Raw genomic sequence first — 15149 nt, forward strand, 5'->3', positions numbered from 1 at the left:
GTCATGTGATCGTGACGGGTCTGTTTGATTTCTCATATTTCATCCTGATTGGCTGCGAGTTTTCAGGAGTAGCCCGTTTTGTACAAAATTCCGCGAATCATGAACACAGTGTCCGATTGCGGTGAAACTGTGCACGCATATTCCCACTATGCTGAAGAAGAAATGCCACTTGACATTTTTCCAAAAATGCTCCTATACTGGTGGAGACCTGTGGCCTGAGGGGCACTTTTTCTAGTATTCGTAATGTTGTCACACTGTTTAGTCTTTAACCACATGAACCCATAGTGTTCTTATTCTCATAAATAGAATATTCTTAAAAAATAGCAAACCTACAAGTTCACAATGCGTCACAAGGTAATGAGCTTGTAGAGCTGCTATTTTTTGATGAAGCATGAAGATTTGGTGTAGAGGGAAATAAGTTAAGTGCAATATTATTAAGCTGTATTTTAACCCTGCTTTGTATGAACTTGTACACTGTGAAAGCTTTTAATAAAATGTTAATTGACAATAGCATGATTTAAGTCTTTAATTAGCAATTCTGATTAAAGTGGTGACACAAAGAATGAAATGAGACACAATTGGACCTGGAAAGAGTTTTTTGCTCATACGCTCTCCTGATTGGTCGAAAAATGGCAACGCACCTGAAAATGTATTTTCTGTTTATTTTAGAGGTGGAGGGATGTGGAGACCACTGTTACTGAAGAAAAACCATAGTGCTGATAGTTCACACTGAGGAACGCCTGTTGTTTCCTTTACTTCAGTACACACACACACACACACACACACACACACACACACACACACACACACACACACACACACACACACACACGGTTGCTAATCCTCTAAGTAATCACAAGGTTTGACTACTACTACTACAGATCAAAGTTTGCTCAACATTTTAGGGACAAGACAGATCTGCTCTAAAACCAGACTTCACACAGCTCTACTGCTGTTTCCTTCTGCTGCTGTGCATTATAAAAATTGGTACATACTTTTTTTTGTGAGTGACATCTTTTATCATTGTTGGGCCTTTTCTGTTGGCACCCATCACACTTGAAAGGGTTAAGTTGACAGTAATTCTCCATCACTTAGAATGTGTGATGAAGAAAACACCAAAGTGGACTCTGGTAAAAAACATCTGTGAGCTTTAATTTTATGTGAATACGGTTGTACCAGTGCCCATATAACTATAAGCATGGCAGTATAAAAAGTATGTCTGGTATTAAAAGGGAGAACAGGACATGCATGCCCCCTTGCCCAGTATGACTTCTGAAGAGCTCCAGCTATAACAAGCCAGTGTAGTCTGATCGTTTTCTAACAGAAAGTACAAATAAAGGGTAAGGTTCATACACAGAGAGAGAGAGAGGGGGGGGGGGGGGGGGGGGTTGGGGGGACTGGGCCTAGTTGCTAATCCTCCAAGTAATCACAAGGTTTGACTATAGTTGAACAGATCAAAGTTCAGCTCGTCACCAACAGCAGTAGTGGTGGTGGTAGCCTACCGTATGTTTCTCAACGTTGCTTTCGGAACTCGGGCGAGTTCCGAAAGCAACGCAGAAGTGCATTAATGACGTTAAACCACCCCCTCTCGTGTAATATTGCTTAATTTAACATTGTTGGTGTTCTTAAAACTGGACAGTTGTGTGTTGTGTAACTTTAGAGAGATCATGACATGATAGCAGGGAAACTGTGACTGCACATCCACCTTCCTCTTTCTGTAGATATTTAGAATTCCATTGAACCATAGAGTATAGCAAAGGAGAAGTGTCAAGTGTGTGTGGGTTTCACTGATCTCCCTCCCTCCTTCTCCCACAGTATGTATGTCCTTGAGGGGCTTCCAGGGGGTCCCCGGGCCAAATGTAATGTATTAATATAGCATTAAAAACCAGTTTCACCACTTTAACCCTTCACATATTTGAAAATAACCGATCTACAAGCTGCTCACACAACGTGTCACCACTGTGAAACCATGTGTGCTTGTGTAGATCAGATATTTTCAGCTATAAATGTGAAACGTACTGTAGCCTATATTTTAAAATAAATTAACGCTGTTAGGCTACTGTACATATGTTTGTGTGGACCCCAGGAAGAGTAGCTGCTGTTGCAACAGCTAGCCTACTATAAGGTAGAGCTAATGTGGATCCAAATAAACAATAAAATGCAGGGTGCATATGCAGGGTAGCATACAGTATATCGCTCTTACGGCGTGTTTAAAATCTCACATGTTCATAATGATTCAAGGTTGTACTTTATTTAATTGTTATACATCTTGTGTACAGATACATAAGCAACTCTTGCATGGTGTGGGCTACTGTAGGCTCTGAGCACTTAAAGAGGATGTGGTTTTGTTCCTGACTTGTTTGTGTTTGCGGTGGTTTCCTGTCTCTCTACATGCTTGTTGTGAAACCGTGACTACATACAATAGCAAGAAGTGTATTAGAAAAAGTGATGAAGTCAAATTATAGGTACTAGTAATTTGGGACATTCTGCATAGTGAATACTTTCTAATGTTGGTACATTCTGATGCCAATACTTTTGTACTATTACTCAATGACATTTTGAATTCTGGACTTTTACTTGTACTTTTACATTTGTTTCTATATTAGATTAGGATTAGAGTTGATGTTGCTTGCTTTGTATTGTGTGGTACACAGAGGGGAGGGGTCACGGCCTGAAAAGGTTGAGCAGCACTGCCCTATACTATAGAGAGGCAAATAGCCCTTGTTTTCAAAAGGCACTGTTCAGACACCCATCAATGCTCTCACTCTGTTTCACACATTGTTCAGACAGTCTGACCACCGGAGAGACGGGTGGCAGCCGTAATGTAGACGGCACCCGGGAGCAGTATGGGTTGGCTGGGTCACCTGAGTGAGGGGTATGATGTTGGGGGACCCGAAACCCAGATGACCTTGGGATACATCACTGAGGATACGTCCCAGGTGCATCCATGCGATGTATTTTTGTTTTTTTAGACACCCATCAATCCTCTCACTCTGTTTCACACATTGTTCAGACACCCATCAATCCTCTCACTCTGTTTCACACATTGTTCAGACACCCATCAATCCTCTCACTGATCTGTTTCACACATTGTTCAGACACCCATCAATCCTCTCACTGATCTGTTTCACACATTGTTCAGACACCCATCAATCCTCTCACTGATCTGTTTCACACATTGTTCAGACACCCATCAATCCTCTCACTCTGTTTCACACATTGTTCAGACACCCATCAATCCTCTCACTGATCTGTTTCACACATTGTTCAGACACCCATCAATCCTCTCACTGATCTGTTTCACACATTGTTCAGACACCCATCAATCCTCTCACTGATCTGTTTCACACATTCCAATCAGCCTATTTGAATGTTGATTAAGTAAACAGACAACAGAGTCACACGTCACTTCTCGTTACCACATTCCATAGCTGTGCAAAAACCTCTGGAAATGAACGGATAGAGGGTGAATAGATTAGTATTTCATATTGCAGTGATGTAAACTTAAGGTAAAATAGTAATACAACCAGTAGTGCAAAGTTAAAAACATGTTAAGTATTGTACTTACTACTTAAGTACAATTTTGAGGTATTTTAGTTAATTACTTGAGCATTTCCAAAACATTTTACTCCACGTACTCAGAGGCACTACAATTATTTGAAAACTTGAAAACTAGTAGTGCTATAGTGAATAATAATAAAGAAATCGCCATATTTATTATTATTATTATTATTATTATTTGTTGTGAATTTCCCATGCCCTCTAAATGGCACCCTCTGCTGGACAAAACCATTCACAGTTCCCCTTCCCTGCATCACCAATCACTCACAGGTGTCTGCCATCAGCACTCTGGGCTGATTGCCATTGTCAGTTCAGGTGTGCTCACCTACAAACACTCCACACACAGTTCACTCACCCAGTTCTCCACTCCAGACCCAAGCCATGCGTCACTGCCCACATGTAAGCTCTTGTTTCTTTGTCTTATATTATGCTTTGAGTTATGTTTTGATGCACTTGATTTATTGCTATATCTGATCTTCATTGTTAACTGCTTAGTATTAAAATGCTCCATTTTCTGTCTTTGTCAGAACCATGGTCTCTGGAATTGTGGAAAATACAACAATCACTTTGAACCTTGCCGATGTCAGCTCTTTAACTGGAGAACTTTTGGGTGGTCAGCAATTTAACAGAACAAACAAACTTTCCAATATTATTATTATTATTATTATAATACCATAGAAGGTTACTACTATCTGTACCAAATATACCGCTGGACTTTGCACATGTAAACAGAGCTGCTACCTTTAAATCTGAGTTTTTCTGTATACTATTTAAATTGTCCTGAGAAAAAGATGCTGCCATTTGTGCCATTGGTGAAGTGAAGGCTCCAATGTGGACCAAAGAGTTCCAGTGTGAAGGCAGTGAGTCTAATCTGCTGGACTGTAGAACCTCAGACTCTACTAGAAACACCTGCTCACCTGACAATACTGTTGGACTCACCTGCTCAGGTAAAAGACAAATACACTATAGCTTTGATTATTAGTTTACATTCATGTCCTATAGTGCCCAGGGCCCACCTATCCTGTATCCAATTTTAGTTGCCAAACCAATGGGTTGTCTTCTCTTGTAATTGACTTTTGTTATCACTTGCAACCTTATGCAAGGTGCATAATAGACTACTGAAGGCTACATGCCTATAAGTGTCATCGTCTGGGGTTTTTTAACTTTAACACACTACAAACAAATTACACAATCAAAACTTTATTTTAGAACACACCCAAATCATAATCTGGTGTGAATGTTCAATCAATTATTCCATCAAAGCAAACGGCATAAACAATATTAGTTTGCCTCTTCTACAAAAATAAAACTTACAAGTTAGCATTCTCTTGTATCATACCATACTACTTGTATTATTTCCCACCACGGAGTAGCCTCACATCAGACTATCCAGCATATCCACCACGGAGGACAGTCAAAACGGGCAGTGTCTGTAGGCAGGTGGGGCGTTACCATGTCTATGCTCGGCTGCAAACGGAATTCACGCGCTGGCAGAGCCCTGTAACCAATGTGACACATTGTGAGCTTGTAGATCGGCCATTTTAAAATGTAGGGGTAAGGGGTGGTGCAAGATATAGCTGTGCGCCTCACTAAATCCACCAGTAGTGCAGGCTTCAGCTTCCAACCTTAGAAGTAGTCTGGCGACAGGAGGACAGGGGTCAGAGGTCAAGGACGGGACTGGGAGCTCCTAGCTGATCCAAGCTCTGCCATAGAGACACACAGGGACTACAAATTTCACGCCCCCAAATGAGACGGCGTCCCCACTTCTGGTCCGTTGGCACGGATACTGCAGGCCAGCCCATAGAAGTCAATTGAAATTCAACTGTAGTTAGCCTACTTTTAAAATAATATGAAATGAACTGAAGACTATATTGATTTGAATAAAAATATGTTTCCAAATGTATGAAGTGTCTTTGTCAACATATATTGTTTTCTCAATAGAGGATGTATTTCACATTTAATTTACCACTTGAATGAGTTACCCATAATGTTAACGGAGCAGAGGGGAGACGGCAGACAGAGAACCTGTCGCTTTTACGGGACGTCACTGCCTTTACGAGGCTACGAGCGCCAACTTTGAAGAGTGGAATTCTCAATATACATCCCGATCCCGACTGACTTTGTTATTCATGTCTATATTTTGAACATGTCACAGGCTTACTATATATGTTCTACCTACCACGGAGCTCCGACGGTGTGTTTTACCGCTGTCAACTTGTTGTATAATTAACTTTGCTGAATAGTTGCATGGGAAAATAACACAGCTAAATGGAGGAGTGACATCCTGACATTTTCAACTACCTAGTGAATACTCCAGATGAGTATTAATAATAGTCTTGCAAGATGCTGTTTAGATCATTTTCAACAAATACATAGCATATAAAACGAAATACAACAAATATATCTGGGTATTGAAAACCTCAGTGGATGCATCCGTGACGTGTATATACCGTGCGACCACTTTGACTTGAGATTTACAATGCTATCACTTTTCACAAACTGATGGAGTATATTATAGTACATTGTAGTATGTATATTGAGATGGCAGGTATGTGACATTGAAAAGGACATTAAACATATGGGACACTTTATTAGAACACAAAAAAAAATCGCTATAGCCTCAGTAATGAACCAGTGAAATTAGGGTATTTTATGATGACTCTCATAGGGATTGTATTGGCAGCTGCAGTACACAGTTGAAACGGACCAGAAGTGGGGCCGCTGTCTCATTTGGGGGCGTGACATTTGTAGTCCCCGTGTGTCTCTATGGAGCCCCTATAGCAGATTCAAACACTGTTCAGGGCTCTGCCATGGCAATGCGTCTGGCTTAAATGACTCATGGATATACTAGGGCAGTTAACATTCCTCAGAAATTACATTTGAATATTGATCTTAAAACTTGGGCCAAATATCAGATCTGATATGATATAGTACTTTATTGTCAGTTCGCACTGAAATTTGTCTTGCGACCCAGCAGCCATGTATGCAGAAACACACTATAGCACAAAGAACAAAACAATATTACAATACCGCTTAGATCAGGGGTTCTCAACGTTTTTGGCTGGGGACCCCCGGAAATGCTTTGGCCATGTCTCACTAAAATGTTAGGGAGGGACTAGTGGAGAAGAGATCCAGTAGAACTAATTTTATGTTTGGTTGCACTCTGAAAATAGCTGTAGATCTGCCATTTTCAGCATTCAACCAAGTGTAAAATCAACCATTACGACATCGTCAAGGCCTGCCAAAATACATTAGTCGACTAATTCAACTGTAGATTTAGTCGACAAATTGAATGATATTTAGTTGACTAAAACTAGACTAACACTATAACACTTTTCAGATGACTAAAATATCACTAAAACTGAATGGAATTGTATTCAAAAGACTATGACTAAAACTAAATCAAAATCAACACTGCCTAAATGCTAGCTATACACTTGGTGGTGAAGGTCACATGCAGTGTCAGAAAGTCACCATGACAACCAACCTGTGTTCGTTTATAACAGACCATTGCTTGTCTTACATTATTAGTATGTGTGTTCGTTCAAAGTAATATTACTTTAAAAAGTCTATTCTCTTGGCTCTGTACAGAGTATGATGTCAGGTTGGTGGGAGGAACCAGTCACTACTGGTAAACTGGAGGTGAAACACCAGGGAGATTGGAAACCAGTGGCTGATTTTACATCTAACTGGAACCTGAAGCCGTCATCTGTGGTGTGTAAACAGCTGGGCTGCGTCTCTGCACATGGAGGTCTGGTTCTGAACGTCAACCTGTTTGGTGGACTTCATCTTCCTGTGTTGGCTCTGAATCGTCACTGAGGAAGTGCATAACATTGCAGGCTGGGAGATCTGTGGAGAGGCTGGAGGTGATCTGTTCATGTAATAAATAATGATTGACTTCTACGCTGACACTAGTCTATAACCCGATATGGACAGCATTGTAAATAATGTCACACCCGAACAACTCACCCAAACACGGTGAAATAGGACTTTTATGTTTTTTTTATCATCTTTTTGACCTATATTTAACAGCCAATGACGGGTCCAAGAGCCCTTGCCAGGGCCTTAAATCCAGTACTGGCCGTACTGTATGTACGGAATTGCAATTCCGTGCTATTTCGTATTTGTGTGAGATGGGGTTGGGTTGTGCATGTGTTCTTGCAGGGTGGAGCTCAGTCTGAAGTGTTAAACATCCATACTGGTTGTGTGTCTTCACAGGGTGACCTCTGCAGTGAGAACAGGATGGTGTGGTGTGGTGTGGTGAGCTGGGGATGTGCTCAGAAGAACAAGCCTGCTGTCCACGCCAACGTCCTATATGTGGACTGGATTAACCAAACCATGACATGAACACAAAGTATATATGGAAATAATTCAATACATCACCTATAGGTTGATTATGGTGATTAGGTTGATCGTCAATGATTGATTATGACCCGACTTCAACCTCCAACACCACATCAATGTCATCCGATCCTCATTTTATCATCTTATAAATGTCGCAAAAATGATCCGATCTGACATAAGTAACTCATGCCTTAATTTTCTACTAACTCACTGTACAAAAGTGTCTAAGGTTGGGTCATCTCAGATATATACCGTATATATATATATATATATATATAATTAGGGCTGGGACTCGATTAAAAAAAAAGCATTTTAATCCCATATCAACATTTGACCTGAAAACCTTTTCTTTTTTTTGGGCAATTAAAACATATTTTGGTATACGAGTGAATCAATGACCCAACCTTATGTGTTGTGCACACACACATACACACTTCCTAAATTTTGGGTCATTTTACCGTGCTCAGGTATTCAGCCATGTATATTATCTTTTTAGTGATAGATAGCATTCCATTTAGCTATGTTTTTTGGTAGTCTCTTTCCAGTCGTCAGGTATAGCTTTCTTTTTGTTTTCTTATAATCTGGTTAAATCCAATGGGTTTACCGCCTGGCATATAGTCCCTGGACCAGCTGACATAGGGGGCATCCCTGTAGGTTTTCTCTATGATTGACCACCTTTATTTTAGGCGGTCCTGAAATGTAATCACTCTCTTCATTATTTTGATGAGTGGGTATTAATGAGTGGGTATCGCCCTAATTCTGCTGTGCAATTTACAACAATTTAGACATTTAGCAGACATTTAATCCAGAGCGCTTTACATTAGGCAAGAACTAAAAGCATGGGGATACATCACATATATAAAATGCATTTATCAAGCATTGCTTGTTGTTTTTCATTCTGTGTGCAGCGTCCACACAGAGGTTAGCCCTTGAGATGCAGGGCCTACATCAATGCATACACACACACACACACACACACTCATTTGTTCATATCACGCTGACCCATTCGTTTTGGGATATGTATCCCGGTGGTAATCATTAAAAAATTAAATTTCTTTAAGGTCCCATGAGTTATGTTTATTGGACTTTAGATAACCTTTGAACTCAGTACGGGGCATCAAATGGGAGATTGGACTACATTTTATTGCAGATTAACTCCTGGTGACTGGATTCAGGAGTTGTGCAGCTGTACAATGACAGCGTCCTGCTATGTTTTCTGCAATGTCCTGTAAACGCTTGTGTATTTATTACTCTGATAACAATTCTTACAATAAATTCTGATCCCCTCCCCTAGTAAAACATGCTCAACCTGCGCTTTGAGAAGCCACTGATACTAGACATGTAGATTAGATTTAAACCAAAACTCTAGACTTGCTTGGTACAGAAGAGTCTCATTCCGCACCCATTCCAGGACGATGAAGTGTGAACAACTGCTGGTTTTGGTGTGAAGCATCTTGTTGAGTTCAATACAATGAAACAATGCCTCCCCTTTCTATGTATGTGATGTATTGCCATGCTTTTTGTAAATTTAATGTAAATCGCTCTGGATTAAGAGTGTCTGCTAAACGCATACATTGTAATTGTAATTTTAATGGAAATGTGTGAAATGGCACTAGGGAAGAAGTATGCCTATATATATTTGTATTTTATGCAGAGTACAATGAGTACATTTGCTTTGCAGCATGGCACATAATGAAGCCAGACTAATATCACACAACACTGGCAGGCTTTTCTTTTTTTGCCAACTGCTGATTCGGTCTGGTTTATTAACGGCTAGAAGTATCTAGGCCTACCTGAGAAGTGTCTCCATAATCAAATATACATACAGTTTATAGAAGATTTAAACACTCTTAGTTTTCTGATCACAGTGAGTTATTTGTTATTCAAATTAACCAAGTTTTCCAACAGCTGGCATTCTGTCATTGGAAGTTGGGATCAACTCCACCATCATGCTTTCCTTGAACAGGAGTGTGTTTACTGCGTTCAGAAAACATTATATTTATAGCAAAACGGATGACATAACAAAATCATAGTTTATGGTATCACGTCACCAGGAATGTCTACTAAATTGATTGTGAGTATTGTTGTTATTAGAACATAGTTTACAATATTTTAGAAGAAAAATGACAAAGGCAACACTTTGATCTGACTCTAGACAGGTGATGTTTTGAGGTTATTACTAAAAAGGAGTGCACTGCTTTCATCTTAGATATACATTCATGATAGAAAGGCACATGTGTGTTAACTGGTCAGCTCTTTGTCGCATTAAATAATATACACAGTAGTTTGTTATAACTAATCGAGGAGAAAACACAAGTGGCACAAGAGAGAAGAGGGCCTTTGTGTGTTGACTCTACATGGTTCTCATGTGGTGTTTAAGTCCAGCCCCTTCAGAGCGTTCAGCACTCCTATCTTAACTTTGCAGAGAGAGCAAGAACAGTTCCAGACCACTCGTATAGATATACACCATAGTACATGTGGTAGTAATAATTTGTAGGAAATCACATTTCATTTAGTGTCACACACACACACACACACACACACACACACACACACACACACACACACACACACACACACGGTTGCTAATCCTCTAAGTAATCACAAGGTTTGACTACTACTACTACAGATCAATTGCAATTAATGTACAATGCAACTATAGTCACAACTTGCAACAACTTGCAATATTATCCTAAAATTGTGCCAACCTGCTACAGGGCAATTCACAACAAGGTCATTTTGTTGTCATTTTGTGTTCAGTCATTATTCCATAATGACTTTTCCCATGACAACGTCAATCACAATGCTATACCTTTGTCCGAGAATTGGGAATATTTGAAGAGCTTTTATCTCCTTGGCTCTGGCTTTGCGTGCCTGCATGTGCCTTTGTGTGTGTGCATGCGTGCGTGCGTGCGTGCGTGCGTGTGTGGGGGTTATGTGGTTTGTCTTCTTTCTCACTCACTGTTAGAACAGGGGTCGGCAACCTTTTTGACATGAAGTGCCATGTTTTAATTTTCTTGATAATCAGTGTGCCTTTTCAACATAAAGTTTAATTATGTCACCACATACAAATGTAATATTTCCATCTGATTTTGATTGTCCATAGGCTGTGCATAACCTTTTTATGTGGCCTATTTTCTTTCACACAGACTCAGAGCCCAGAGTTTGAGTGAATGTAGAATTATGTGCAGGGTGTAATTTATATATAGATGTGAGGGGACTTCATTTCACAGACTAAACTTCTTTGAATACTTCTTAATATTAAAATAAAAGATCTCTCTCACACACTTATGCCAGTGTGCCAGTGACCACCCTCCCCTGTGCCAATGTTGGCACCCGTGCCTGAGGTTGCCTACTCCTGAGTTAGAATGTAGATGTGATGTTGATTTATGAGACGCACTATTACATGCCTAGTGTGTCAAGTCAGCCCCTATTTGTTCTATTACGTTTTTTGCTTATTGTCTCCACCAGCCGAAGGCATGGGGAGAGTATGTTGTGCACTCCGTCCGTGTGTGTGTGTCCGTGTGTCCGTCCGTCCGTGTACAGCTAATCTCTGGCACCGTCGGCCCGGTCGATAACTCTGCACACTCCCTGGATGCCAACGACGACCCTCTGCCCCACACACATTTCATTACTCGTACACATTTTATACATACATTTTATACATACAGCACACAAATCAGTGTCATGTGATTAACACAGACCTGTCCGCTTCCCCATATTCCATCCCCATTGCCTTCCAAAGTTTGCAAGATCTGTCTCAAATCAGGAACGCAGAGTGCAATTTGAGGGAAATTGTCATGCACATTCCCACTAGGCCAAGGAAGAAATGCCACTTGAAAATTGACACATCAACCTCATGGTTGCGCTATAACAGGCCCTAATCGTGTTTTACCTATAACTGCATCGAGCTGTGTACAACTTTGTATGCACACTTCCTAGAGGCCAAGGAAAAACCTTTGACCTGTATTTTCCACATCTGCTCTTTATAGCGCCACCAGGAGGCCGACTTATGTAAAACACATTATTTGATATTACTCCTTCAGTTTTTATCCCAATTTGGTACACATGATCTCTATAGTCATGTGATCGTGACGTGTCTGTTTGATTTCTCATATTTCATCCTGATTGGCTGCGAGTTTTCAGGAGTGGCCCGTTTTGTACAAAATTCCGCGAATCATGAACACAGTGTCCGATTGCGGTGAAACTGTGCACGCATATTCCCACTACGCTGAGGAAGAAATGCCACTTGACATTTTTCCAAAAATGCTCCTATACTGGTGGAGACCTGTGGCCTGAGGGGCACTTTTTCTAGTATTCGTAATGTTGTCACACTGTTTAGTCTTTAACCACATGAACCCATAGTGTTCTTATTCTCATAAATAGAATATTGTACAAACCTACAAGTTCACAATGCGTCACAAGGTAATGAGCTTGTAGAGCTGCTATTTTTTGATGAAGCATGAACCCTGCTTTGTATGAACTGTGAAAGCTTTTAATAAAATGTTAATTGACAATAGCATGATTTAAGTCTTTAATTAGCAATTCTGATTAAAGTGGTGACACAAAGAATGAAATGAGACACAATTGGACCTGGAACAGTATAAGAGTTTTTTGCTCATACGCTCTCCTGATTGGTCGAAAAATGGCAACCCACCTGAAAATGTATTTTCTGTTTATTTTAGAGGTGGAGGGATGTGGAGACCACTGTTACTGAAGAAAAACCATAGTGCTGATAGTTCACACTGAGGAACGCCTGTTGTTTCCTTTACTTCAGTACACACACACACACACACACACACACACACACACACACACACACACACACACACACACACGGTTGCTAATCCTCTAAGTAATCACAAGGTTTGACTACTACTACTACAGATCAAAGTTTGCTCAACATTTTAGGGACAAGACAGATCTGCTCTAAAACCAGACTTCACACAGCTCTACTGCTGTTTCCTTCTGCTGCTGTGCATTATAAAAATTGGTACATACTTTTTTTTGTGAGTGACATCTTTTATCATTGTTGGGCCTTTTCTGTTGGCACCCATCACACTTGAAAGGGTTAAGTTGACAGTAATTCTCCATCACTTAGAATGTGTGATGAAGAAAACACCAAAGTGGACTCTGGTAAAAAACATCTGTGAGCTTTAATTTTATGTGAATACGGTTGTACCAGTGCCCATATAACTATAAGCATGGCAGTATAAAAAGTATGTCTGGTATTAAAAGGGAGAACAGGACATGCATGCCCCCTTGCCCAGTATGACTTCTGAAGAGCTCCAGCTATAACAAGCCAGTGTAGTCTGATCGTTTTCTAACAGAAAGTACAAATAAAGGGTAAGGTTCATACACAGAGAGAGAGAGAGGGGGGGGGGGGGGGGGGGGGGGTTGGGGGGACTGGGCCTAGTTGCTAATCCTCCAAGTAATCACAAGGTTTGACTATAGTTGAACAGATCAAAGTTCAGCTCGTCACCAACAGCAGTAGTGGTGGTGGTAGCCTACCGTATGTTTCTCAACGTTGCTTTCGGAACTCGGGCGAGTTCCGAAAGCAACGCAGAAGTGCATTAATGACGTTAAACCACCCCCTCTCGTGTAATATTGCTTAATTTAACATTGTTGGTGTTCTTAAAACTGGACAGTTGTGTGTTGTGTAACTTTAGAGAGATCATGACATGATAGCAGGGAAACTGTGACTGCACATCCACCTTCCGCTTTCTGTAGATATTTAGAATTCCATTGAACCATAGAGTATAGCAAAGGAGAAGTGTCAAGTGTGTGTGGGTTTCACTGATCTCCCTCCCTCCTTCTCCCACAGTATGTATGTCCTTGAGGGGCTTCCAGGGGGTCCCCGGGCCAAATGTAATGTATTAATATAGCATTAAAAACCAGTTTCACCACTTTAACCCTTCACATATTTGAAAATAACCGATCTACAAGCTGCTCACACAACGTGTCACCACTGTGAAACCATGTGTGCTTGTGTAGATCAGATATTTTCAGCTATAAATGTGAAACGTACTGTAGCCTATATTTTAAAATAAATTAACGCTGTTAGGCTACTGTACATATGTTTGTGTGGACCCCAGGAAGAGTAGCTGCTGTTGCAACAGCTAGCCTACTATAAGGTAGAGCTAATGTGGATCCAAATAAACAATAAAATGCAGGGTGCACATGCAGGGTAGCATACAGTATATCGCTCTTGCGGCGTGTTTAAAATCTCACATGTTCATAATGATTCAAGGTTGTACTTTATTTAATTGTTATACATCTTGTGTACAGATACATAAGCAACTCTTGCATGGTGTGGGCTACTGTAGGCTCTGAGCACTTAAAGAGGATGTGGTTTTGTTCATGACTTGTTTGTGTTTGCGGTGGTTTCCTGTCTCTCTACATGCTTGTTGTGAAACCGTGACTACATACAATAGCAAGAAGTGTATTAGAAAAAGTGATGAAGTCAAATTATAGGTACTAGTAATTTGGGACATTCTGCATAGTGAATACTTTCTAATGTTGGTACATTCTGATGCCAATACTTTTGTACTATTACTCAATGACATTTTGAATTCTGGACTTTTACTTGTACTTTTACATTTGTTTCTATATTAGATTAGGATTAGAGTTGATGTTGCTTGTTTTGTATTGTGTGGTACACAGAGGGGAGGGGTCACAGCCTGAAAAGGTTGAGCAGCACTGCCCTATACTATAGAGAGGCAAATAGCCCTTGTTTTCAAAAGGCACTGTTCAGACACCCATCAATGCTCTCACTCTGTTTCACACATTGTTCAGACAGTCTGACCACCGGAGAGACGGGTGGCAGCCGTAATGTAGACGGCACCCGGGAGCAGTATGGGTTGGCTGGGTCACCTGAGTGAGGGGTATGATGTTGGGAGACCCGAAACCCAGATGACCTTGGGATACATCACTGAGGATACGTCCCAGGTGCATCCATGCGATGTATTTTTGTTTTTTTAGACACCCATCAATCCTCTCACTCTGTTTCACACATTGTTCAGACACCCATAAATCCTCTCACTGATCTGTTTCACACATTGTTCAGACACCCATCAATCCTCTCACTCTGTTTCACACATTGTTCAGACACCCAATCCTCTCACTGATCGGTTTCACACATTGTTCAGACACCGATCAATCCTCTCACTCTGTTTCACACATTCCAATCAGCCTATTTGAATGTTTTTAGACACCCATACAATCCTCTCACTCTGTTTCACACA

At 40.6% G+C, this 15149-nt stretch overlaps 1 long non-coding RNA gene across 1 annotated transcript; it reads left to right on the plus strand.

Moving 5' to 3' along the window:
* Positions 1-3870: 3870 nt before the first annotated feature.
* LOC306916144 lies at positions 3871-8375 on the plus strand. Its single transcript, XR_013788936.1, has 4 exons — positions 3871-3960; positions 4089-4508; positions 7153-7427; positions 7780-8375. It is a non-coding gene; the product is annotated as an uncharacterized lncRNA (long non-coding RNA).
* Positions 8376-15149: the final 6774 nt, after the last annotated feature.

This window comes from Electrona antarctica (genome assembly GCF_951216825.1).
Source record: "Electrona antarctica genome assembly, chromosome: 2".
Taxonomy (NCBI): domain Eukaryota; kingdom Metazoa; phylum Chordata; class Actinopteri; order Myctophiformes; family Myctophidae; genus Electrona; species Electrona antarctica.